Source organism: Staurois parvus, unplaced genomic scaffold, assembly GCF_062004578.1.
Source record: "Staurois parvus isolate SC_StPar_1 unplaced genomic scaffold, SC_StPar_1.0 ptg000153l, whole genome shotgun sequence".
Classification (NCBI taxonomy): Eukaryota; Metazoa; Chordata; class Amphibia; order Anura; family Ranidae; genus Staurois; species Staurois parvus.
In genome coordinates, this window is record NW_028317949.1 from 4,532,513 (window position 1) to 4,559,036 (window position 26,524).

Here is a 26,524-nt window from a genome sequence, read left to right on the forward strand (position 1 = left end):
GCTGGTGATTGACAGCTGATACCACAAATGGAGGTGCTGGTAGGGCACATGCGCCCCCTACTCGGAACTGCAAAATCACACATGTATATATATATATATATATATATATATATATATATATATATATGTGTGTGTGTGTGTGATTTTGTGCACCTGTGCCGTCCTATAGCCGTATTTCTGCTTTAGGGCGGCGCAGAAGCGGTTAATAGACTACTTGCAATGGTCTCTTGGACTTTTGGATAAGGTCAAGTGTAGTATCTGTTCTTATCAGTTTATTATCTGATACGTTCCATCTCTGGGGACCATATATTAAATGGATTTTTAGAACAGGGAGATGGAAGAGCTTGCTCTGACCACTCTGTGCATCAACCTGGTATTGAAGTACCTCCAGGACTGGTGCACCCCAAAAAAAGAAAAACCATAGATTGCCTGCAGTGGGGCTGGACACTGCACCTGTCACTTAGGTGTCAGGAGGGAAGCACTGCAGATTGACAGCCCCATATGCAAAGGGCCCTAAGTGCATTGGCTACCTGGATCCCAGTTTGTTTAACTTCACTGTATATAATTTGGCATTTAAAAGTATACATTCAATACATTTTGATACAAAACAGTCATAACCGAAAACTTTGTCTTAATTTATGTTGGGATTGATAGGAGACGTATTTTGCAGCACACAGTCTACTGATCTAATTGCTATGGAAACAGAGATGGCAGAGAGAGACTGAGAGGATGTCAGTGGAATTGTAATAGAACCTTTGAACAAGAATAACAGTATACAACTTGCATACAAGAAGAGATGTTAGCTGTCATTTTCAAAATTAATATTTAATGATCCAGCTGTGAAGCTCATTTGGAAGCTTTGCAAGTGTTATTTTTTCTCTAACAATTCTTTAAGATCAACATTCGCAGCTTCTAACGGCTGTTTAATTCCACTATTTGGTTGCAAGCTGAACAAAGTGAAAGAGTCCTGAACATGGATCTGTATAAACCAGAAATGGGCAAAATGGAAATCTCCCACTGCTGTCTGTGATTATCACAGCATTCTGGGAACTACACTTCTAAATTCAGACTCACAGAAAAGGTTATCTTGCGTATGAGAAAGGAGGTAGCTTCATGCGAACCTCTGCAGGTGGCCAGCAAGCTGGTGGAATGTATTTGCTGGCAGACTTACAAACTGGATAGAAATAAATATCTAAACATGACTTCTGTAGCCCCGTTCACAAATCTTGTGACATTAGAGATTATGTTATATATTTGTGGACATTCCTATACTCTTATTAAAGTGTTACTAATCCCAGGACACTACATTTACCATATATAGTCTCCCACAGTACACAGAACATGGAAATGCAATTATTTTAGTATATAGAAATCAGTTATAGCATTAATGTGACTTCTATCAGTGTCCAGCCGAGCACTGGTTAAAGCTTGTAGGGGGAGTTTTTTTCTCCTCTCACTGACCTATGAGGCTGCATGACCCCTGACCTCCATCTGGACAGTGCAGATTGGCCCTGTGCTGATCACCTGCCCCCCCCCCCCCCCCCCCCGAAAAAAACCCCTCTCTAGCACACCAAATTGAGCATGTGCAGAGTGCCTCCTATGACTCTGTACTGTCAGCAGATGGATTGGGGTCAGTAGAAAAGGGGAGGATCAGAGAAGACAGGATCAGACAGACTTTTTACACAATGAGGATTAACCTCTTAGGCACCACAGTGAGTATTACAAGCATGCTTTACTGCATATACAGATTGATTTTTACTGTTTTGGGTTTATTAACACTTTAAGAGACACACAGAATAATATGATATATAAAATACATCCAAGTTACAAAAAGATGAAAAAAAAAATCTGCTGGCTGGTAGTGCCTGCACATACCTGCAGTAGTTTTTATTCCTCTCTGTATGCCCAAAAAGTGCATCTGAGCTTGTCCATTCTCTGCCCGAACATGTGATAGTACCATCAACAACTCAACAAAGATCTTTACAAAACGTTCAAGAATTGTGTTTGAATATCATGTCAATTGTTTGATTTCAGGGTGCACAGAAGTGATGTAATGTCCATGCCTTGTGATCATAACACATACCATATATACCAAAATAAAGGAATGTTTGTGACAGACAACAAAAGCTCTACTTCTGGTTTTCTCAAACATAGGCTGCAGTGGCTGATCAGTGAACTCTGACAATAGCAGGAGCCGCTGCCAGAACACAGCTTCCTGGCGAGGGGATTCCTCCATCCATCTCGTTTGCATGGATGGAGGAATCTGTTAAACTTCCCATCAGTGGCCAGATTACCTGTGCATGGCTACCGTAATTAGTTCAGCTCTTTGGATATACTATTATGTCCAAACAGTGAGCCCCTAAGCACAAGCTGATGGCTGCTATTGTGCCGCGATTTCCCCAGTAATGAAAAGAACTGGGAGCGACAATAATTGTGTCATTTCCAGTTTCAGATCCTTAACTTCCTGGCCAGGGGACACATCTAGCAGTTATGTACTTTGTTAGATGCTGTGAAATGCAAGGGAGACACTGGGGTCTAATAGACTCCTAATGTCACCATAAAGAGTACCTGTCATCTGCCCAATGCTATCACATGAGGTTTTATTAACCCTTTGTGATAGCAATAAAGTAAAAATAAATAAATCAAAGAAATGTTAAAAATAATACATTTATAATACCAGTGCTCTGGTTCACACTGATGCAATTTCTGATTTATTCCAGAATGCATTAAATGCATGACAAGTGAAATAAAATGAATTTATACGGAGGCTGTTCACATATATGCGATGTGATTCTGATGCGATTTTAAAAAGGGTCCTGTGAGAGTTTAGTGCAGTGCGGTGCAATGTGTAGCTACATAGATTTGAATGGAAATCACTTTTCTGTCCTGAAATAACATAATTCTAGTACATTTTCTGCAAGTTTTTGCTTTGTTCCTTATCTCCCATCCCTGGTCCATGTTAGGAGGGAGAGAGACTGACTGATAACACTGCCAAATTGCATCTGAATCGCTGAACAACTTTCCATTGAAAACTGGCAGAAAAATCTCACCGCATGTGAATCTAGCCATAATAAAATGTAAAAAAAAAATTTACACTTACAAACGCATGCCCACAGTTCACATGTGTATGCAAACCGCAGTCACACCACACATATGACGTGTCTCTGCGAACATCAACATGGGAGCAATAATTCTAACACAACTCACAGTTATCTCTAAACTGATGAGTTCTAAATGCTTTTAAAGTGTCACCTATGGAGATTTTTGGGTAGTGTAGTTTTTTGCAATATCACAGGTACACGCAATTTTAATATATATGAAGAAAAAGCGAGCGCCTAAAGTAAATAAGAACAAGCGACTATACACATAAATGGGTAACCAACAACACCATGAACAAGAACATATAAAATCAAATCGTGCAGCGCTAAGTAATAAGTAGTAACTATAATGTCCAAGACGGCGGTGAGTCACCTCACATAAATCCCAATAAAGTATATACAAATGGATAAATGTATAGAAGATCAGATAAGTATGTTCCAAACAGGTGACTGTGGTGAATCCTGATCCGTCAAAAGGTGCCAATAGGGGTGTAAGTAATGTGCACTTACCAAACACGCATATTAATTGCGCCTTATATGTATGTAAATCCAGGTGTCATCTGATGAGGCCCGAAGCCGAATAATCTTCCCTCCAGGAGATGGGTCATCAAATGTGGGCACCGTTATCCAGGTATCCTTATTCTTTATGGGAGTGGTATTGTATTGCAGCACCTCAGGTATCCTTGAGGAGTGGTGTCCCGTCCTAAGATGGTGAGTCTGCGGGTTTAGAACACTCCCAAGGTATGATGTGAATTTTCGGTAACGTGTAGGACGAATGACAAAGACCCTCTTGTCATTGCTGGAAAAACGCACAGGCACCGCAGCGCTCGGTGCTCCTCTCCCCAGCAGTCCCTCAGTCCGGAGGGCCCAACGCTGAGCACAAAGTGGCTTACACCACTATTGGCACCTTTTGACGGATCAGGATTCCCCACAGTCACCTGTTTGGAACATACTTATTTGATCTTCTATACAATTATCCATTTGTATACATGCAATTTTAGGACTTGGCATGTTTGGTATATATTTACTTGATGCAACTTTGCGCTAATACAAAAAAAATAGATATTGTTTGCATTTGCGCTGAAAATTATTTTTTCTAGAAAATTTACGTTTGATAAACATTTGTGCAGATAATATGAAACATAAAAAACTGCGACTATCATCATTTTATTCTACAGGGTATCTGCTTTCGAAAAATATGTAATGTTCTTTGCAAAAAATGAAAATTTTTACAATTGTGCAAAAAAAAGTAAAATAAAGAGGCTCTAAGGCTCCATGTACACGGGACGTTTGGAAAACACTTCTGAACGATGGAAACTGCTGGAAAACGTAGGTTAAAAAACGTCTGTTTAGCAGCGTTTTCATACCGCGTTAGGGCACGTTTATGAGTGTTTGCGTTTAGAAGCATGTTTTAAAGATAACCTCAGGAGACCTTCCGAAATGCCCAGAATACACTGAAAAACAGTAAAAAAATTTACTATTTCAGACATTTTGAGAGAAATAGAGAGCGCAGAAGCAGAGAGAGCAGTATTTGTTGAGATTAACTGTCTTTTTTTTATTTAATGGTGTTTGGATGTGTGCCAGCTCATTTCTGTGCAGAAATTATCGCAGCAGTGTCTAACATATTTTCTTTCATGTGAAACCTCAAAGTATGGTATACCAGGTCCATTTGAGTACCAGGAAAATGCTTTGCATGCATCTTTCATGATGATAAAAGGCTCTGGACAGAATCTAGAAATGGAAGAGTTAAAAAAAAATTCCAAATGCTTATAAATGCGTTTAGCCACGTATACAAGTGTTTGGCGTTTGAAACGCTGATGAAATCTACTCCTGAACGCAAGTTTGGTGCGTTCAAAAAAACGACTGTAAATTCAACTGCCTGTAAACGACTGTACATGGACACATAGGAAAACATTAGGGAGAGTTCAGCTGCTGAAAGGAATGCAGAAAAGCTCCTAAATGCGAGTTTATCATCTGCAGTGTACATGGAGCCTAAGGCTGAACTAGTTAAGTGAGGAAGTCATGACTTAGCGATAAAACCTAACGCTTATCAGTCTTTGTCCGCATCCAGGGTTTCTCCTTTGGTGTAGCTGGTAAGCTGTGTCCTTCCCTATGTACAGTCTGCCGCTTTCATTGTGTATGTTTGTGTTGTATACATGTATGTATATACAGTATACTTATTAAGAGAATGGCTTCTGTAATTGTAATATATTGTAGGATGCACAGTCTGGGAATTTTGCTGAGTTTTTTTTAGGAACTTGGAACATCATTACTTTTTCTTGCAAACTTCTTTCTTGTGTATGTACCACAGTCTAAGATAATTGTTTTTTCTCCACAATCCCATATCACAGACTGTGACTTTCATCACAATTAGGCCTGTCTTTTGGTAGCCTGTGACCCTGAAGTGTATTTTGTGATTCATCAAGGTCTGGCTGCCATCCTGTGCAAAATGAGCTTTTCCACACATTTCTAATTCTGTAGCTGTTGGAAGAAACATGCACACATATACAGTACTAGACTTTCCTTTATAGACCTATTGACTTCATAAAAAAAATAATATACACGTTATGCACTCAGCTGATGGTCCTACAATATGCAATATATACAGTGGAAGCTATTATAAGCAACCATATGGTACTTACTACTGTATGTAGTCTGTTGAAGTCCTTTAATGGCCTCGGTATTGGGAATATATGGCTTGTGTTCTTATTATTGGTAAATTATCAGTTTATGGTCAACCATAGTATCATTAGGCTGCTTCAAGTTGCTTTTTTCATTTACATTGACTTGCACGGGCAAAAAGAGCAGCTCAGATGCAAACAAAGCCTATGTACACGTGCCCTAGGATTATTGTATGTGAACAAGGACCACAGCTCAATGGTTTTCCTGAATTATAAGACATGGAGATCATATTCTTACAAGTAAGAAAACCATTTTTACTCATTATCTAAGGCAATCGCATGGTCTCTACTCTTTATATGTGAGGTCAAACCTCCACTATAATCATGACTGATTGTCATGCTGCAGATTTTTGGCATGCGGTTTTGCCACTTGCCAAGTGCAGGAGCCTAAAAGTATGTAGGTTTACAGTGGGATTGATGGATGGATGGATATCTGTGACTTTCACATCGGTCAGTTGTTTTGTTTGGTTTTGCGGGAGATTGCTAAGACATTGGCAGAATACTACCCACTGCCTTTCTGCACCCAGTTAAGCCTAATGATCAGATTTTCTGTATCTGTTGATTGGCGCCTAATCATTACTGCTGTACAACAAACATTTACAAGTGCTGCACTGTGTGTAGCCAGGTGCTTGGCTAGAGGCAGAAGGCGATTTAGGACTTTGTGCTGCAGCACTTTTTATGCTCTCACTGGACTTCAGACTGAATGGGTTAACACTACCTTGCCCCCAACCACCAGGAGGAGCTGACAAGCCGAAGGAACTCAAAAGATTTGAAGGCTGATGGCATTAAACTATGTGAGATGTAGTTTGGGAAATAATATCTGCTATGATAGCTAATGGACTATTGGACTACAATTCTCAAGGAGAGCAAGGTACAAGGTGAAGAGAGAGCTATATTTTCTTGATCTGGATACTGAGTGATTTCTTCTTGCTGAGACCGGGGCAGTACACATCACTTCTCCCTCGTGCACACCAACCTGTTACAGGTCTGAAATAGGAACTAGAACTCTGTTAACCTATGTGCTGAGGACCAGAGTCGCTCCAGGTAGATCCAGAAGTGAGCTGACATCTGAACAGGATCATTGTTACTGCATCACTGGAACTGATGAGAAGTCTTTGCTGCCATTGACCTATTGCTGCTAGCAAAGACTGACTACTTAGGGACTGACCATCTAAATAGCAGCCTTTCCAACTGCATGCAGACTTTCTGAGACTGTGCTTATGTGCACCACTGTAAAGACCGGGCCCCAACATTAGCCGGTTGAAGAACTACCACTAAGGACTGCTCACGTAAATAGCAACTTCACAGGAACTGTGCATTTTGTCCATAGTGAGAGGTAGCTCATTAGGGAACCTTATATTATGCTGCAGTTATCTGTATATAGAGGGTACTCCAAAGTGGTTATGCCATACTGTTTACAGAGGAGTTATTGCAGTGTTTTTTTCATTGCTGTCACTAATTCCCAAATGCTATGGCTCATTGCTGATTTTGTGGGTTACCAGGTTCACTTTATTCTAGCGGAACAGAGCTCTCTACAACATAGTGATGACGCTGTCTAGTGAGTTGCGATTGAATTAAAGTGGTTCCAAAGGCAAGACATTTTGTACCTAAATTTATTCCCTTCATTAATGTAAAAAATGTCTCAGTAAGTATATCGCTTCCTCACCTACCTATATGCTAACCTGAGTCCTATATCGATCCAGAGCTGTGCCCATCTGCATCTAATGCTGCTTGTAGGAGCTATTGGCTCTTGTTGTTGTCAATCAAATCATTTGAGGACGGAGCAGAGGCTGGGCCGATCCACACTCTGTGTGTTTATAGACACACATAGCCCAGTTCAGGAGCCAGACCGCAGGTGCGCAGCCGGAGGAAGTGGCTACCTGTGATGGCGCACAAAGAAGAGCCTAGATTACCAGTGGGGGGACCCCAGAAAAGGGGAGCAGGTAAGTATAACATTTATTATTTTGAAAAAAGGAAGCCTTTACAATCACTTTAATTCTCTATTTGCTCATTTATGCATATGTTGCCATTTATTTCAACCTGTGACAATATGTTGAGTTCCCATTACCACTAACCAGTCTGGCATTTATTTTTGATACTAAAATATAGTTGTGTGCAGGTTGTTTATATTTGTGCTCCCAATAGTATTACAGTAACCATTTTCTTAAGGACAACCATACATGGATCGAAATTTGGCCAGTTCAGCAGAGACCAGACAAATTTTGATCCAGGGCAGGCTGGTTGTACAGATTGACTTTTGTACAACCAGCCTGTCGAAGTTTTGCTGAATGATCAGTGCTGCTGGCTATAGCTGGCATCACTGATCAGTATGTTGTAAGAATTTCCCACCATCAGAACACAGTAGAACAGCGGCAGTGATCCCCCCATCCACATTGAGTGTGTGGATGGGGAGATCAAATACATTTTTTTTTTTCGCTGGTTGAATGAAGAAAAAAATATTAATGTATGGCCAACCTAATCAGATCAGGTGTTTCAGAGGGGCTGAGGTTGTTCACAGAGTCAAGGCAAAAGATCAGAGAGCCCAATCTACCAGGCGGCTCCTTCAGGGGTAGCACTACAGAATGCATATCATTGAATTTCTGACATGTCCATGGGATGTAACCTGGGATTCCAGGAAGTAAATGTTACATGCACCATTATTAGGGGTGCTTTTCAAAGTAATTTCTTAGCAAAATAAAGCATCGAGACAGGGTTGGAAGGGTGAGTTTGCTTTGAATATTAAAATGACTTAAATAGTGCTTTTAGTTTGTGGTGCTCATATGCAATGTAGTTCGGCTTTAACTTGCTGCATGCTTATCCCTGGTTGTGACTCAGAGTACTGAAGCCAAAATGCTAGGCAGGTGTAATCCACTGAAGGCAATGGTCAGCAATGACAGCCTACCTTATTCTCTTAGTGCAGGTTTCCTTAAAGACAAGCACTCTACAATTATTATTATAAAATATGTATCCTGTCAGTTAGAAAAAATGCTGTGGTTCAGATGTCCATTGTGAATTGAATCCAAATTTGTCAGAAAATTGGTAATGTGCAAAGTAACCAACTGCTGGTAAATGCGTGACCTAGATATTGGATATACTACTGAACTTGCCTGGGGATTTGCTGATTCTGTTGCAGAAATGACCTTACAAAGTGTGAGAAGCAGTAACAAGCTGATTGAAACAATAACCATTTACAGCTCTGCACATACAGACAGCACTGCCTCTTCTTTTCTAGTTTTAGAGTGCGGTCCATAGGGGGCTGGGAGGGGATATGTCAACTCAACACTAAAATTTAACCCTAAAAAGTACAAATTGTGGCCCTATTCACCTGAATGTGTTGTGTTCAGTGGCAGTATTACTCATCAACTATAGTGGGGTTTAATTTTTGCCAGTATTTACATTGAATGGGATCACTCGCCCATGTGCAGGAGCCCTCATAGTAACAAGCTAAAGCCCGGCCATACAGGATCGGAAATCTGCTGTGTCAGAAAGGACCGGACGAATTTCGATCCATGTATGGGCTAGCTGGTTGTACACAAGTTGATCTATCTTTATATTTTGAATTTTTTATGATGGAGGGTTAAACAAATCTTAACACCTAACCACAGTTTTGCAACTTTGAAATGTGGTAATAAAACTGCACATATCATTGCAACTACATAATGTATCAAGATGAATTATGGCTTATTTTTTCGGGACAAATTGGTCTTCATTTGTTGGTAAATGGTAATAGATGTATCCAGATTTTTTTTATTATCAAATTAAAACTGGCACAAAAATGTTTTTTCAAATTTAGCTGTATATTTAATACTATTACTATAACCTACCACCGTAGAACAACCCAAAATAAATTCTTTATTCTTAATATTATTATTATTTGTTTACACAAAATGATACAATGTATCAACCATTCAGGGGCTATCACAGTGATCGGGCAATCAGTTACTGGGCCTTTAGGTTTACGATCATTAGTAGGAGACTCGGAGCTCTCAACGGAGCTCTGTGTCTGTGCTAGGAGTGTGCTGTGCATATATGTGGCTCCACAGAAGAAGGCCCACTTCCGTGAGGCTGCATATATGAACTTATGTTCTTTAACTCTTCTAGTCAAATGTTCTTAGGGCTATGTTATGTTAGGGAATGTTACTTTTGCTGGGCGAAAGGCGACAAATAGACACTGACATTTCACAGATTTTAAAAAAGAATCTGTGATGAGAACCTTGCACCCTAATTTCCCTTTTTCATGGGCCTCTCAATCCCTCAAATACCTTAGCACACATATTCCTTTCAGATCCCACCAAGATATTTTTTTAAACCTTCTACCGATCATGCAAACAATTTGATGGTACCTGGACTCCTGGAAAACTTTGGCACTTACATGGTTCAGGAGATGTAATATATTGAAAATGAATGTGATGCCCCGACTTCTTTACCTTCTCCAAACTTTACCGATTCATATCCCCTCTTCCTTTTTTTCACTAGTTGAAAGCAGAATGTATCCACTATATATGGCTAGGCAAGATACCTTGTATCAGTAAAAAGATTATGACAAGACCTAAACAGAGGGGTGGATTAGGCTTGCCAGAACCGAAAAAATATTATACAGCCACACACAACTCAAGTCATAGACCTATTTAAGCACGGCAACTTCAAATTTTGGGTCTCTCTGGAGGTGGCTGTTCCACAGACCACTTTCAGGCCTCCCATGAATAGGACATAGGATTTCTATTCACTTAAAGAAACACCCCACAATCGAACCTGTGCTGAAAGAAATGGCAAGATATTTCACACTGTCCAAGTGCCAGAGCTTCCAAAGCCCCTGACCCCACATATTGGGCCTTCCTGATTTTATCCTTGGATGGATAGACAAACTTTTCTATACTTGGGTAGATAAAAGCCTCAGAGCTCAAGATTTCCTTAACAAGTTCAATTTCTGCAAACTTTGAGGTACCAACACTTGACAATTGGCACCACTTACAATTGTCTCACTTCTTACATTCCCTATCTGTTCCTAGACAATTTGGCCATAAAGCCTTGATCATCAGTAAATACCAAGACATGTCTTACAAGATTGTCACCAGATGGTACAGAACGCCATCTGTACTAGCCAAGCTATTTCCCCAACAGAGTGCATTATGCTGGCATTGTGCCACACACATTGGAACCCTCTTGCATGTATTTTGGGAACTCTTCTGGTGACCAGTCTAGAGATCATACACTAAACTACGGGCTTTGCCTTAGCTGATAACCCTGTGACAATTCTCCTTCATTTGACACCAATGTCTTGTTAATTCATTTACTTAATGTGGCAAAAGCATGTATCCCCAGCTCTTGGAAAAGTCCTCTCTGACCCTGGGGCAATGGTTTGCATGGGTGAGTGAGATCAGAGGGATGGAGGAACTTGCAGAGGTTCTCAAAGACAAAGTATCAGACCAAAACAAAAAATTATACTATTGGAACGAATGCAGATATTCCTCTAGATACCAACAACTGATTTGAAAAACTAGGCCTTCAACATGCAGTCAAAGGCACCTCTATTTGCCTTGTATCTGGTTGGGGATAGACTGCTCTGGGAAGTTATATTTCTCACGTGATCCCAATTATTTTTAATTATTACTTGTGAAAGGGGGTAAGATCATAGCCCTCCCCTTAAACCTCCCTTTCTCTCTAACTGCCCCCCCCCCCCGTTTTTTTTCTTTCTTTCGCTCTTCTTTTCCTACTCTCTTCTTCGTGGAATATTTTGCCTCGGGATGGCAGCCATGTCATCTCCCTTCATCCTTTACCTTTTCCTAGACTTAATTACCCCCAGTTCTGAGATATCCCCCTCAGGACATAGCTCTTCCCAATATTCTGTGTGACTCTTATATGTTTGACCTTATAAAAGGGCTAGAATGAAATTCAGATTATATGTTTGTAACATCTAGTTATCTTGTAATGCTTATTTGTACTGTACTCAATGCTGCTTCTATTGTTGTGAACACTTCCTTGCTGGGAGATACTGTATAATTGCTGGATGTAATGAGATGATTTCAAAACAATGAATGTTAAGAAAAACAGTATGGGTTTAATTCATAACGTTTGTGATTGTTGGGATGTTAACAAAGTAAATTTTTTATTTATAGACCCTAGAATGTATGTAAACCCTAACAATGAACTTCTCTTACCCGCTTCCTTTTGGTCTGTTAAATATAACTTTCAAAGATTTTGTTATAGCTGCTCAATGAATGCAAAAGAAAACAAAAAAAAAACATGCTTTTTTTTTTGACTGCTATCAGCATTGTTCTAAGTTCTCTCTTTGGACTACAGAACACTACAGGTAAAAGATTTTGTACCTTAATGCATTCTATGTATTAAGGTAAAAAAACCTTTTTGTGCAGCACCCCCTACCCCTATACTTAACTGAACCATATCTTGATCCAGTGCTGTGCCCGAGAGCAGCGGCTCTCTCGACGCTCTCTTCTCACTGGGCAGAGAGACAGCAGTGGGAGCCATTGGCTCCCACTGCTGTTAATCACAGCGAGTGAGGAGAGAGCGAGGGCAGGACACAGAGCATGGCTCAGAAGTAAAGCCTGCAGGAGTGCCCCCCCATAGCAAGCAGCTTGCTATGGGGTCACTCAGCAGGAGAGAGGAGCCACATAGATTTTGGCTGCTGGCAACGAGGCTAGACACTGCATTTCTGCCTCCTGGGCATACAAAAATGTCAGGATTCGATGCATAGGGTATAAACACCTTGTGCTCATGTAGCCTTAAATACATATTTCACCTTTACCAAAAAACTGCCCTATGCAGATAAGGGACATTTGTAGATAAAAATAAAGTGCGCAGCTTTGACCAAGGGTAAATAATGCCCTTGACCATTTACGTACCTCTGGATGTCTGGCTGAAGACCTTCCAGAGATTGCATCATCCTCTCCTGCCTTGTTGCTAGATTGTTTCTAAGGGAATAGCTCTTATTGTTCACCTTCACCATAACAGGAGCGATCTCTAAAATGCTAAGCTCAGAGCTACTGCATCAGGCGAGAGAAAGCGCATGTGAGGGGGTTTGAACCAGAGAAAGAGCTGGCCCCTGTGATGATGGAGGTGAAGAGTAACAGCTGAACGTCTCTTGGCAAGGCTGGATGGGATGATGTGATTTCTGGGAGTTATTCAGTTAGGCTTCGGGAGGTATGGAAGTGGCCTACACTTATAACAAGGGCAGTTTTCAACTTTGGTCAAAGCTGAACTTTGGTCAACTTTGGTAGTTTGTATCTACAGACGTCCCTTACATGTACCTGTTTTTTTGGTGAACTATGCCTTTAGACAGTAAAATGGTTGTTATTTGTTTTTCAATATGAAAAGGTATCTGGTACTGAATCAAGAAACATTCTGCTATGATTACACTTAGCACCCTTTTCTCACCTTTTTCTTTCATAAACTCTATAACAAATACATTCTGCCAGCATACTTCAAATCAATATCTTCTTTTTTCCTTTGCTGTGAGCCAATAAATAATTCACAGCAGACCTTATCTCATTGTGAAGGCAATCTGGAGATAACGTGTATGGGGAATTTTACTGGGGGGTTAGCAGCCTTTAAAAAAATAACCAGTTTTAACAGGTTTTTCCTAGCCTGTTCCTTTCCTCAGTGGTCACACATGGTTTTTTGATGGAATGTTTAAAATACCTGTTTGTAGAAACTTGTTAAAGTGCAAAGGTTTCAGAATGTTTTCACAGAAAACGTGTAATGCGCGGTGTGTGGGAGGCCCCATAGATTTCTAGAACAGCAGTCAGGTGGATGTGGAATATATATATAGATATCTTTATATATAGATATGTATAGTGTATTTCAGCCCACCCCAGGCTGATGCAGAGACAGCGCTCTTTTCAGTGCTCCATAACATGTTTATAGAAAGTCGGCATTGTGGCTTTGATTTTAATGTGCTGGTTAAATGGATTACTCATCCCTTTCACAGTTGAAAAATATATAGGAGCTGTTTTGCCTTCAAAAGTATTGTATTTCTTTCCCGCTAATCTTGAAATGCACATAACCCTGCCTGACCTGCTTCATCTACTTTTCTGTACCACAGTTAAAGTATACCTAAAGGCAATGTTTTCTTTCAGAGTTGAATGAAGTGCAGAGGAATTAGAACACCTGTCAGCTTTTATTGCTGCCTGTGCCCCCTTTAGGGAGGATTCACCTTCTCTATTTACCATTATCAACAAGAATGGAAGTGAAAGAAAATTCCAATTTTCTTTTTGCCACCAGAACAGGAATAGAGTGAAAATCTTCCAATAGTTCATTTGATAGATTGACAGTTTGGTTGAGAGCACAGACAACTGTGACAGTTATCATTCACGGCATGCCTTGAATGTAACTGTTTTGGGAAAGAACTAAATAGGAACTAATTTTGTTGATATGACAGTTTCCCCAAAAAGTTACATTTAAGGCATGTCATTATTGTTAATTGCCACAGTTGCTTGTGTTCTCAACCGAACAGGCAAACTATCAGATGGTTGGTATCTGCTCACAAAAGCTTCTGAAGAGTGAAGAGCACTACAAGTGTGAATTGGGCCTTATAGTTGACAAAGTGCAAATACACTAAAAATTGAAATATCCTCCTGCGCTCAACTATGAAATTACCTAATAAATAGCCAGCTGCTATCACCTATTCCCTATACCTCAGGATGTGTAAATTATAACAAAAAAAAAACTGTATTTGCACTTTATAACAAAAAAAAATGGTGAAGCGCTATGCAAATGCAACAAATCAGTGTATATACAAACAAATATAGGTGAATAAATATACATTAATAAGCAATAATTAAAACGTGAGACTCCAATCTTTTTTAATAATATAGAGTGACATGTGCTTAAAACAGCAACACACTGTGCAAAGACAAGTGCCTGGTCTTCCAATAAAAATATAAACACACCAGGTTAAATGAAATATATACCCAAAATAGATATATTTACATAAATATTTATTCACCTATATTTGTGTGTATATACACTGATTTGTTGCATTTGCATAGCGCTTCACCTTTTTTTTTTTGTTCTAAAGTGCAAATACAGTTTTGTTTTTTTGACAGATTATGGTCAATTTTGTAATTATAATATAGCTGTTGGTTTATTTAGTTTAATGATCTTCTCTAACCTATAAAAAGTCTTTATCAGTCTGTTCTATACCATGTTGGCTGTTTGCTAGCTTTTATCCAGCCCTTGGGCAATATTTCATCCTCTGTCTCCAACAATGTGGCATATTTACCCCTACTGACACCAATGAATGGGCACAATTCCTCTCTGTGACACCAAACAATAGGGCACAGTTTCTTCCAGTGACACCTACGATGGGGCATAATTCTTCCCACCCAATGACACCAATGATGGGGCATTGTTTACTTCTACTGATGTCAGGACATTTTCTACTTCCAATAGCCACAGTCAGACCCCCCTAAAGTCTGAAGGACAGTAAGCTGGACATTTTGTTTAGAAAGTTTTGAGACCCCTGTCCCAATGTAAAACAGCTGCATCTTGACATAGTCTCTTGTATTGTGTGATCAGTCTCATTGAGCAGTCTGGTAGAGATGAATTGCCAAAGGCCCTCAGTATCTTAAAGTAGTATTAAACCTCTATATAATTAAAAAAAAAAATCCAGCGGTGATCAAATACCACCAAAAGAAAGAAGATCTATTTAGTATTTTCACATTCTTTTTTGGGGTACAGTTTGCCTACAATAACCAGTTAAAGTAGCACAATGCTAAATAGCATAAAAAAATGGTTAAAGATGTAGCTGTCATATAACCAGTTGTGCTGTTTGGACATTTGGTTTGGTACGTCCAGGATCTCATGTGGTTTAAAAAAGCTCATGACTGCTGCAACAGTGAATATAGCCTAACTCTATAAAAACTGATGTAATCTGCAACCCATAAGTTGTATCATTATCTATTAAATCATGTAACAACAGCATGAAATGAATCTGCATAGTAAATAGTGTGCCTGACAGCATAATTAGTTGTCAGCAATCTGTGTTGTAGGTGAGCAGCATGTCCTAGGATGAGTTCAGGCATACCTCAGGCCTGTCTTCTCTCTTTAGAGCAAATCTTGACTCAGCAGAAATCACTGAACCCATTCTTTCATGGCTGTTGTTTACAGTGATTTCCATCCCTTTGTATTCCTTTAAGAAAGTTGGACTTTCTTTAACTACACAAAATTAAAATCTTTTTTTCATGCAGCATTGTGTTTTAAAAAGTAGATGGCAAAAATGTTAAATGAGGCTTTCAGGTAATTGTTTATTTCTTTTCATTATTATAAAGAGATCATATGTAAATGATTGGAAGTAATGCATAGGTGTTGAGTTCTACTTGGATGGATTTGTTAAAGTGTAACCCCATCCATATTTTTTTTATTTGGATAGAGAAGGGAAGAGCTTCATCCTCTGTCGACTGTTTCTGGAGGCCTGGAGATGCCCCACACCGTGCTTGGTTCTTCTGTGATAACAAGGGCTTAGCCATGAACTAAACTTCCCATTCCTCTTACTGGGCTGCATTCTCCAGATATTTCATTAGAGCAACAGTCTCCAAATTATGACCTGTGGGCCAAATGCAGCCCCCAGCTAGATTTCATCCGGCCCTCTGGTGTAAGGTGATGATTCTCATATAAAGGGAGACTCTGATGTAAAGAGAACTTAGATGGGAACTCTGATGTAAAGGGACTCTGATGTGAAACGGGGCTCTGATTGGGACCCTGATTTGAGGGGGGACTCTAATAAGCTTGAGTTTATATGGAATTCCTTTTATTTGTTTTACTGATGTTTTCTTTTTGTTGTTTTAAATCAGGGGTGCTTAACCTTTTGAAGAGCGAGGGCCACTCAAGTGATTTGGTAATGGGCCGTGGGCCACAATGAAATGAAATGATTCACAATTTAGATTTTTTGATTTTAAATAGCATAATGAACATTTTCTTTCTGCAGCCACTGAATGCCGGCCGGAGAGAGAAGAGGAGAAGCCGGCTTTCAGCGGTTGCAGGAGGAAAATGGAGTGGATCGGTTCCTGTATATGCCACTTCACCACCCCTCCTGTCCAAGTGTAGAACAGAATGTGACAGGGAGGCCGCATGGGCCTGCTGGAATATGGGGCGGGGTCTCCATTTCAATTCCTGATGTTACATCAGTGGTTGGGTGTGTGGTAAAAACACGCCTCAACTGTGGGGTTTTACCGCCTCCCCAAACTGTAAATGTAAACAAGCCCATACTGTCTTGAGCCCTCTACAAGGCTGCTTTCCCACTGATGCACTGCAGTTTACCTGCACTGTTATTGCAGAGCAGTGCACATGCGGCTTTCCTTCGGGTTATCTGCACTTTGCCATAGACTTCTCCACTAGGGGCCAGTGACAACTGTGTATGTAAACCCTAACATTATTTTAGCATTTATCTGGTAATTAAACAGCCTATGTATTATATACTAAATATATAATATTATTATAGGTTTCCTCTATTAATTACCAGTTGAAAACCAGGCGAAAATGCTAACCACAGGCTTCCAATGCAGTGGTAGCATTGTTACCCTCCATTGCATGCTCTCCCAAGAATGAATGCACAGCCTGACTGAAAGTTTTCCTGGCTACTGAAACAACCCAAAAGACATAAAGTAATAAAAGTTTTTCCCAGTGAAGTATATACTATGTTTATTATGTATGGTAGCAATATGCGCTGTGTGTTTGCACATAAAAGGGCCCACAACTGCTTTAAAGTGCCATTAAACCCATAATGTAAAAAAACTGTCATTGCAATAAATATTGCATTTTATACAAAACAACGTCAACATTCTGACATTTGTTTTATGTAAGGTAAAATAAACCTGGTTGATTCTGCCATTCAGTAGCCCTACCTCCATGCCTGTGTCCCCGCTGCAGCTTCTGATCCTATGGAGCCGTCGTTGCCACCATGAGTGTGCGTGCTCCTGTTTCAGGGCACAGGCAAGTTGTTCACTAAACACTGTTCACTGTGTGTTTAATATCACTGTAACAATTAAATAGATATACTGAAGCTTTTTTTTCATTATATTTGATTTGATTATATGTCCAGTGTAGAGTAACAACACAGATATTCTGTTACATCGGCAGTCTGATGGATGACCTTCTGTAAAAGGTATCATACATAGTATGTATTTATAAAGAATTTGTCAAGTGAAAGTGGATGTAAATTATTTCTGTTTGAATAGAGCAAAAAATAAATGCAAACAAGCCATATCATATGCTGTCTGAATGTATATAATTGATTTACAATAGAAAATACCACATTGGTCCACTAGATGGCACTAGCTCTCATAGGAAATTCCTATGACACTGAACTCCATCTATATAAAGGGTAAGGTAAGTGAGCGCAAACTAGCGGGATAAGCAGCTAACATACAGGGTAATCCTCAGTACCTTAAACGTGAAATATATCAAATGGGGTATGCAGCGCTAGAAGTAAATATCAAACCAAGAGAGTGTCACCATATACAGTAACAATAATATCGGATATGAATTGTTCATATGGTGTATCTGGAAGGCAAATGGAAATGATTCTATGTTGTTCCAAATCCAGCTCGATAGAATGGAAAAATAGTGCGGTTATGTGCTTACCACAAATACATACAGTATAGGCATTGTATGTAAATCCTCAGCAACAGGGCATCATGGTCTGGTCAGCAGCATGAGCAGCATGTGGTCACATCAGGACATCAGGGTCTGGTCAGCAGCATGAGTAGTATCTGGTTACCATAGCGGGCATTCAGGGATGGTGGTGCACACCTTTTTAGGGGTCCTTTCAGACTCACCAGTAGGTCCAACGCTGTCCAGGCATCCAATGATTCCTTATTCCAGATTACCACCTTGCAAAGCTCATTAAAAACGAGCCAGGAGGCAAGAAGGTATCAATGGTGAAATACGTTTATTCAAAGTAAAATAAGCAGATAAAAGGAAGGAACTCACATCAGCATAAACCGATATATCCAGGTCTCACACATAGGTTCCCTGGTGGCTAGTGGTTCCATCAGCATAAAGGACATGCATCCAGGTCTGTTTTATATGTCCCTGGTGGCTAGTGGTTTCATCAGTAGAAAGATATATATGACGAGATTCTCAGCCACCCAGGTCTAGTATAAAGATCCTGACGAAGCTGAGTGAGATACGCCCATCGGCGAAACGCGTTGACGTCATACGTCAGATACGTCACTTCCGGTCATGCGCACTAGGTGGAACGCACGCTGACCTACAAGGAGGTAGCCATCTTCACATGTCATGAGGCATACTTAGGCGGCACAGGCGCCATGGAGAGGTCGGAACCCGCGGTATGTCGGCTGATGTTAGCGGTGGTTCCTTGGTTCCATATAGCAGTACCTTTTGAAGGGCAGTACTTATGAAGGATATCTTTTTCTTTCCTACTACCCATTGCACAGGTGGTGAGTGGACTGTTACAGGACATTAGATTAAAGGTCCCTTGTGACCTATATGGCATAAACGTCTATTATCGAGTGGAAGCTCTTACAGTGACCTCCCTCATATTGTTTGTCTTACTACAGGATGGGGACATTATGGTGCTTTATATAGGAAACAAGGCATGCCACATATATTTCAACGGGCGGAGGAGCCGCTGGGCCTTATCTTGTTTTCAACAAAAAGTGGTGTGTAGTCCACATGCTGTGGTGAAGAAATCACTTGAAGCAGTGTTCTGCTACTTGCATCTGTTTCTCCATCCAGGCAACAACTGGGGCGTTATTTATATCTAAAAGTCCTAAGAATCAGTCACTTATATTACAGATGAATGGGCCCCAACCACATGTGCCGGCACGGGACTGTACTGCATTTCATTTGTGATATCCTTTTGCTGCCTTACATAGGCTTATGGTTATGCCTCTCTTTTGACGCACACTGTGCTCGTTGCATTGTATACATGTGATATTTCATACCTTTGGTATAATTTTTGGGAATTCCCCTCTATGGGATAGAACCTATATGGTCATGACACATGTCTTTATATTTATTACATGTGACACTATATACCTATGGTATAATTTTTGTGTACACCTCCTTTGGGAAGTGTTAACCTATGTGCCAGTGCTACAAAGACTTTAGACCTTAGTGGTCATTGTCTTTGCAGCACATCTATCCAGACCGGTCTTGGTGTTATTTTATATGGTTTTAGGTCTGTGTGTATTGTCTCATACTGAGGTGATGGTAAACCAGGGCGATTGCCCATATGTCAAATATTTATATGTAATAAAGCATAATTTTTGGAAATTTTTCTGAGTATCACATTCTGTTCATAATGTAGCCGCTTTTCTGTGAATTCCTTTTCACAAACCCTTCTTTTTTGCTAGTATAAAGATTCCCCTGGTGGTTAGTGGTTCCCTGGTGGTGTAGGCGTCAATTGGGTGGATCCCCTAACATGTTTCGAGCGAACGCTCGTTTTCAAAGGGGTCTCCATCTAGTGGCCAAATACCATATGTTGCAATTAAATCAATTAATTACGTATATTAAAGCGGCACAGGATGTGGCCTGTTTTCATTTTGTGTTTTCCCCAGTAGCACAGAAAGAATGTACATGCACTTTCACTGAGACTGAATCTCATGCTTGTGAGAAAGGAGGTGATATATCTGGTTATTAATAAAAGCTTTGTGTATACGTATCCATCTATTTTGGCAGCAGGTCTGTGAAGCACATGGTCACAACATACCGCTAAAATGCTTTAACAACTTGTTATCATTAGTAGACATGGTGGTGCTTTCCAGAGAGCAACGTTCGATCTGTGTTACATGCCAGCATTGGCAGTAAGGGGATGATCACAGCATCATCTCATTGTGGACGTTTGTAGTAAGTGATCTGAACCCTTTATCCCTTACACCTCCACATGTTAGTGGACACCACAATTTTTATTTTGATTGTGCATACTGATATTAATTTTAGTGTATTTTTTTACTGAAGATACAGATTTAAAAAACTGTTGCAGAGATATTGTACAGCATAAAAAAATCCATCATTGTATACTGATAATTTTGGTCCAGCAACGCCACTTTTTTGTGTGTGGGGAAGGGAGTTGATGGAATAAGATTTTCTTTGCTTGGCAGTATTGCAGGGATGAAAAACTCTTGTATAACCCTATCCTGTACATAATATAGCTTAGTAGACCAAACACGATTTCTTCTGCGCTCTAGGACCCAGGCGGGTGGCAAATAGATGGAACCAGAACTGGAAAAAAACGACCACCAGTGCATCAAAGGTTGTGCAGCTCCAAACAAGGCTGGAGAAGCCCGACCAACACTACAAAGCGAGACAAAAACGAGAAGTGCACAGACCTTGCGCATTACCTCAATAAACAAAAATTTATTAATAAGAAAAGGTACTCACAAACAGCGAGTAAAATCAGGCATGTAAGTCCTCACAGGGACTTCAAAGATAAGGAGCCAGCGCGAGTCCCATCGTGGGGGTAGACACTCAGTTCAACTGACGCGTTTTGAAGGCCATACCTTCTTCATCAGAGCTCTTGGCCTTCGAAACGTGTCAACTGAACTGAGTGGGTACCCCCATGATGGGACTCGCGCTGGCTCCTTATCTTTGAAGTCCCTGTGAGGACTTACATGCCTGATTTTATTCGCTGTTTGTGAGTACCTTTTCTTATTGATAAATTTTTGTTTATTGAGGTAATGCGCAAGGTCTGTGCGCTTCTCGTTTTTGTTTCGCTTCATAATATAGCTTACACACATTCTCAGCTAATAATAAAAAGGATCAGCAAACATTTAACAATTTCAGCATGATTTTGGATTACCAGAAATCATTCAATAAATCACCATTTGGGCATTTTTCTTGAAAAATTGAGAAGCATAACCTGCAATTAAACAATTACCGATACTTGTCAGAGTAATAACACATTTGGTTACGTAAATAGTGTCAGAATTGCACTTCATGACAACAGTTGATATTTTAGCAAATATTCAGAAATGGATTTTAGAAAATATTAAACACATTTCAAATATCCCTTCTGTTAGATACTCCGCATTTAGTTATTTTATGAGTTCTTGTATTTTATAACATTAACATTATTCAGCACTTTACAAAATGTATTAAAATATTAATATCAGTCCCTGCATTTTAAGGATCTTACATTTAAACGTCATTACTAAATGTTTAGAATTTAACACATACACTGACATACAAGTTAATTAACTATTATTTTAAAAAGTTAAACCTTTTTTTTTTTTTGAACGGTCTTACTGGCTGGATAAATAAATAGTAGCAGAAAAAGTGAACTGGTTACCATTCCTGGAGAAGATGCTGCTTTAGGTTTTCTCCAGCGTCAGATCACCTAGGTCTTCGATCACATGACCTCTGCTGAAGGAAAGATTGGTCAGTCTGAACTCTGATCCTCATCTTTCCTTTTTTTTTTTTTAATAAGGTAATTTTTATTAAAAGTTTTTCTTTTTCAAGTTCAAAGATAGAGAAAAAGCAAAATCCAAGTTAAACAATAATAAAAGTAACCATCAAAAAGATTGTGGATTAAAAAGTTTTTCAAGACATAAGACCATTTGTCTACATTAACCTGGGAATGACCCCCAACTCTCCACCAATGAACCACCCTGAGTACAGGCTTTGGATTTCAAAAATACAAATGTAAATTTGGCAGAGCAGTTTCCTTTCTTCCTTAATCAGCTTCCATGGGCAATGAGGTATGCATTGACTCAGTGGAGGATAACCATAGGGACCACAATTTTTAAAATTTCTTAGGGCAACCCATATGCTTTTAGGTCAATTCTTCCCTCTGAAAATTTAAATTAAAGCAGAGTTCCACCTGAAAAAAAATTACAAGTCAGCAGCTACAAAAACTGTAGCTGCTGACTTTTAAAATGCAGACACTCCCCTGTCCCTCGGTCCAGCAGTGTCCTCGCCACCGCTGGTTTCACCGGCCGTCTTCACTCCCTGGCGTTGGCTTCTTCAGTGTGGGCACCGGGCTGTGACAGCTTGTGGCTTCACAGCCGGGTGATCACTGCGCATGTGCGAGAAGCGCTGCGCTTTGTGAATTGCCCCGTAGTCTTATGGAACCTGTCATGTGTCCCAGAAGGCTATGGGGACAGAGGAGAGGAGGACAACTTCCACTTCCGATTGCCTAGGCGATCGCAGCGGAAGTGGGACCCGGTACCTGTCAAATTAGGGTAAGGTGCCAAAGGTGCCAATCCTTAATGGGGAATGGGGTACAAAGGCTTAAAGCAGAACTTCCCCTTTTGGGTGGAACCCTGCTTTAAGTGCATCTCGCCACTGTGAGAGAGTAGGATGGGTGAGCTATCCATTTTTGTAAAATTAACTCACTGGCCAAAAACAAGGCCCCTGTCCACATTAAACTGACTTAGGCTGGAAGTATATCTTCTGGGACAATGCCCAGGATAGAACATTTTGGATCTAGAGGTGCCTGTGTAGAACAGACGCTATTATGTAAATGACAAATGTTCAGTAACAATGAAGTTTAGGACATCGCCACAGCATGTGAATAAGTGTGCATGTGGCAGTGGTACATCTAGGGCAGGGGTGGGCAAACTTTTTGACTTGAGGGCCGCAATGGGTTCATATATTGGACCCGGGGGCCGGACCAAGAGTAGATGAATGATGTGTATGTGTCATCCATAGTAAGTATAGTAATATTCCCCCATAGTAAGCATAGTAATTAATCCCCCATATAGTAATTCATCCCCCATAGTAATTCATTCCCCATATAGTAATTCATCCCCCATAGTAAATAATCCCCCATATAGTAATTCATCCCCCATATAGTAATTCATCGCCCATAGTAATTAATCCCCCATATAGTAATTCATCCCCCATAGTAATTCATCCCCCATATAGTAATTCATCCCCCATAGTAATTCATCCCCCATAGTAATTCATCCCCCATATAGTAATTCATCCCCCATAGTAATTCATCCCCCATAGTAATTAATCCCCTATATAGTAATTCATCCCCCATAGTAATTCATCCCCCATATAGTAATTCATCCCCCCTATAGTAATTCATTCCCCATATTAATTCATCCCCCATATTAATTCATCCCTCATATAGTATTTCATCCCCCATAGTACTATTCCCCCCCAAGTAGTAAGCCAAGTCCCCCCTGTGTCAATTTACTTACCTTTGCTCCGCGCGTTCCTCTTGCCGTGTTCCCGCGCCGTTCCGGTCTTCAGGGCGGACTGTGAGAGGAGCCTAGCTCCCCTCACGTTCGTCACGCTGCTCCGCCTACACACATCCTGACAGCCATTCTGACAGTATCACGCTCCGCGGGCCGGATTAAAAGGTCTGCCGGGCCGTATACGGCCCGCAGGCCATAGTTTGCCCATTGCTGATCTAGGGTAAAGTGCAGCCATCCCCCAGGAATGTGACTTCTGCGGTAGATAATGTACCCTTTGGACTATAAACATATGGGTCAATATTTGCAAGGGGAAACCCGAGTAATATCCTTCAGATCCTGAGTCCACTGATCTTCGTCTACAGAGTCCTGCCGCCAAAGTTGGCCACTTTTTACCTGTATTCTCTCTAAAGTGCAGAGTATAAATCCTCTATTATCCCTCTTTTTGAGCAAGTCATAGAAACAGCCATAGTAAGAATTGAAGAAGGATTATATTTTAAAGACAAAGACATAGCGTGGCTCTGCAGGGAATGGCATATCTGCACATATTCTGATCATCTTTAACAGATATCACATGGCCAGATGTTTAGATTTGTAATGACAAGAGCTGCAGTAAAGAAATAAAATATTTCAGTTCTGTATTTATTCTTGATTCATCCATACAGAGAAGGCTACTAACTTGGGTTTATAGAAACCTTTGAGCATGTATGGGGCATCTGTAGGGCTGGCTGACTACTTTTGCGTGACGTGTTGTACCAAGCCAGTTATGCAAAATTCTTTCCAGGTAGGCCCCTGGTAGCTTGTGTGAATGAGTCAGATATTTAGTCAGATATTTCATTTTTAAATGGTTGTAAAGGCCGAAGTTTTTTTACCTTAATTGTAACCCCCCGTTTATACTTTTTGAGCCGGATCTCAATCCAGAGATGTGCACGAGAGCAGAGGCTCTCTTGGTTCTTTCCCTCCTCATTGGCTCAGATACCTCAAATACAACAGCGGGAGTCATTGGCTCCTTCTGCTGTCAGTCACTGCCAGTGAGGAGGGAACAGGGCAGGGGCCGAGCTGCTCTCTGTGTGTCAGTGGACACTCACTGCTCTGGAGCAAGCCAACACAAGTGTCCCCATAGCAAGCGATTGGCGGTGTGGAGAAGCTAGGAGTGTCAGCAGGGGACCTGAAAAGAGGAGGATTGAGGTTGCTCTGTGCAAAACCATGGCACATAGCAGGCAAGTGTAACATGTAAAAGTTTGAACTTTTTAAATCACTTGAAAAAATTTTTTATGAACTTATCAGGTTTCAGTCAAGTATACATAACAAGATATGAAGAGTTGTGAATGTAGTGCACACTGAAATATTGTGTGTTTGTACAAAAACATGTACAAATTATATATGTGTGATAACAGTGTGTATTCTCTGTGTCCTATTGCCACCCAAGGTCAGTCCTTTTAAAAAAAGAAAATTAAAATATAAATTCCTGCTATAAATGTGTAAACAATATTGGATTTTACTGGGCCACGTTGTACATAAACTAAAGGTACAACGCTAATAATATTTTCACTACTGAGAAGGCGTGATCTTCCAGTTCTACTAGTAGAGCGTTTGTATGATCTCTGGGGTGAAATGAATCTGAGCTGAGGACATGAAACTTGTCCATGATCTGTGAGCTGGTATTTGGTCTCAGCTGGCACTCTCCCAGCTCAGGAGCTCTGTATGTGTGCGTTCTTTATGCTCTGAATGGAAGAACGCATAATAGAGCAGCTCAGCAGAGAATGCAAGAGTCTGTTTTCTCCCAGAATGTCATCCAAAGAAGACCTTACTGTAATGTTTAATGATAGGCTTAAAGCTGGTGATTGGTACTTCTTTAAAAGATGCGACTATTGTGATACACAGTTTCACTGTTGTAGGGAGCAGATTTGGAGATCTGGAAAACAGTATATCCAATGTACTTGTATGTATTGTCTATAGCGACAGTGCTCCTGGTATGAGGATGAAGGACGTAACTGATATGTTTACTGTCCTTTCATTCCATTATATAAAATATCATATACTGTAGCCTATCCATTTCTTGTTTCTTGCTTGTGCAAGCATAGCTCCTCATCTATTTTTGTTCTAGAGGTCTGTTTATTAGAATATAAATATGTACACTCTTTTATTGTCAAATTATAGATAAATAAGGTATCACCAGCATTAAAGCCCAACTCTGGGAAATTTGAAAACCTGCTTGTTTATGTCTCTTGGAGAGTAAAAGCACGTTTACTTACCTGATAGTCCTCTCCCCCAGCAGACAGAGCATGCATTACCACAACACATGGCACCCCAATACACAAAAGGAACCAGATGTGTGTTTTAGTGCCACGTGTTAACAAAAAAGGCTCAGGTTTGCTTTTTAGTGCGTTTAGGTGTAAATAGGCTGCCCTAATACAATGCACCTCATTTCATGATAGAGAGTGGAGTTATTGCATATGCATCAAAGTGGCTGTAAGGTCTTCCTATGGGTGCAGACTGATGGGCTCACTCCCAAGCTGGGCTGTGAGCATCTATAGCCACACATATCATGACTCGGCCCTCCCCTTGCTCCCTCCTCACAGGATTTGACTGACAGCAGCAGGAGCCAATGCTGTTCTTAGCC

The 26,524-nt window shown here is 40.4% G+C and overlaps 1 protein-coding gene and 1 non-coding gene across 2 annotated transcripts in view; both read left to right on the top strand.

Annotated features, from left to right (window-relative positions):
- ANKH (ANKH inorganic pyrophosphate transport regulator) overlaps window positions 1-26,524 on the top strand; it is a 181,239-nt gene that overhangs the window by 58,715 nt on the left and 96,000 nt on the right. The gene's annotated exons all lie outside the window — the stretch shown is intronic.
- LOC149463716 (U2 spliceosomal RNA) lies at window positions 220-407 on the top strand. Its single transcript, XR_016312401.1, has one exon. It is a non-coding gene; the product is annotated as a U2 spliceosomal RNA (small nuclear RNA).